Here is a 2500-nt window from a genome sequence, read left to right as displayed (position 1 = left end):
TTGATAGAGAATCCTCAAATGCCACAACATTAGTGGCCCATTTAGAGACTCTGGCTTAATAACACAGTGGGCAAAGAAATAGCTGGCAAGGTGGATGGCAGACATCTACGGGGCCATCAGTGAGAAATTCCAGAAGTGATTCATTGTCCTCACCCTTCAAAAATTCCCCTATAATATCTGACAGCTTAATCACCATGTGTGTATTTATACAGGGTGAGGCAAAGGTCACTGTATGAGAGAGATCCACAAGAGGAACAGGTGTTGATCTTCAATCTTCTAAATATATTAATCAAAGCAGAATGTCTGCAGCAGGAAAAAAGCAGTCAGCATATTTATATCGAATTCTGCTTATGCTTCAATTCCAAGGACCAAATTTTAGTTTCTTCATTAAACTTTAAGTTTTGCTTTCACAAGAAGGAACTATCTGAATTTGGCTCCCTGATGTCCAATGAAAGGTGATACACAGCTAAAATAGACAAATGACATCTTCTATTAATGTCCTGAATCAAAAAACAAACTGTTAACTACTGGAGAAAATAGTTGACTCATTTGGAAAGTAAACAAAGTATAATTAATTTCTAACTTGTTTCCCATACTTGCTAACTTTAAGTGTCTATTTGTATCGTATGGAGAAACTGCATGTCACAGATTCTATATCTTGATTTATAAAATGCACAGAAGCTTAAGAGGAAAAACGACACTGGGAGGCAGTAGAGCCTACTGGTTAAGAGTACAGGCTTGTTTTCAGTCAAGATCAAAACCTAGGCTGATGTAGGAAGTAATCCAACATCCTACCAATACACACACATATAAATAAATACACATCACACAAACTCACATGTTCCAGATATGTAGAAATGCCAGATTTTAAAGTGTAAGTATATACTTGATCTTGGAAGGAAGAAAAAAATCTCCAGATGCCGGAAACAAAGAAAACACCAAAAGCAATGGGTAGGATTTGAACACTTGTGGCTCAAAGGGGTAACCCGATATAGTTCTTAAGATCTGGAATTTTAATGCTCAAAAGAACATAGAAGTCAGGGTTGCAAGTTGTGTGTTAGAACTAGTATACCTGGGGAAGGGGGAAAGCAAGGGAAAAGGTGTCCTTTGAAAAAAAATCTAATTGCTGGCCTGAGCCCAACAATTATGTGGTTCCTGCCCCAAGTCATAGGTGGAAACAAAATCAATCTGAAAAAATTAATTCTCCTAGGCAACATGACAAGAGAAGGTAGCAAGCAAATAAAAATCATGGTAACCAGAAAACACAAGACAATATACCAATAGTCACAATAAATGTAAATGGATTTGAAACATCTATTTGAAGAGAGAGACACTCAGATTCAGTATTAAAACTTCAGCTGTGTTGTCTATAAGAAACATACCTAAAATATCATGAATCAGAAATGTTAAAAAATGAGGGAAAGAAAAAAGGCAGAACAGGTGAAATAGAATTTAAGGTAAAAAGCATTAATAAAGACAAAGAGACACATCACTTAATGATTAAAAAATAGTCCTCCACTAAAAATGTTTATATAATTGTAAACACCTAAAAATATAGCTCTGAAATATATAAGGTGAATTCTGACAGAGTTAAAAGGAGAAATAACCAAATCCATAATCATAATAAGAGATTTTAACAAATCTCTTTCAGGAACTGAAAAAGTAGACAAAAGTTACTAGGGATTTTAATAAACAATAAAATTGAGTACACACACACACACACACACACACACACGCACACACACTAGCCAATGTGATAAGGCTACATACTGTATGATTACAACTATATGACATGCTGGAGAAGACAAAACTATGGAGACAGTAAAAAGATCAGTGATTGCCAGGGGATTGAGGAAAAGGAAGAATGAATAAGTGGAGCACAGGATTTTTAAGGCAGGAAAACTCCTGTATAATACTATAATGATAGCTACATATTTTTATGTATTTGTCAAAACCTATATAACCTACAACACCAAGAGTGAACTCTAATGTAAACTATGGACTTTGGGCGACAATGATGTGGAAATGTTGGTTCATCAATTGTAACAAACGTACAACTCTGGTAGAGGTTGTCTATTGTGAGGGAGAGGTTGTGCATGTTTGGGGAGAGAGTATATGGGAACTCTGTATGTTCTGGTAAATTTTGCTTTGAAACTAAAAATTCTGTAAAAATAAAGTGTATATTTAAAAAATAACTGCATCCACAAATAAAAGTAAATGTTTTTTAAGCACACATGAAAAACATACAAATTGAACACATTCTAGGCCACAGGAATCTCAAAAAAGTACAAAAAATATGAATATCATACCTCATTCTTCAATCATAATGCTTAAAAATGAGAATTCAATAATCAAAAGAAGCCCTTATAAGAGTCATAGACTTTGAAACTATAAATATGCACTTCTAAATATTCATATGTTAGGGAATAAGTGTCAATGAAAATGAAATATTTATAACTGATTGACAATAAAAGGTACTACATATCAGAAGCTATAGCAT

The sequence above is a fragment of the Pteropus vampyrus genome, unplaced genomic scaffold (assembly GCF_000151845.1).
Source record: "Pteropus vampyrus isolate Shadow unplaced genomic scaffold, Pvam_2.0 Scaffold244, whole genome shotgun sequence".
NCBI classification, from domain to species: Eukaryota; Metazoa; Chordata; class Mammalia; order Chiroptera; family Pteropodidae; genus Pteropus; species Pteropus vampyrus.
This window is presented reverse-complemented; position numbering follows the sequence as displayed.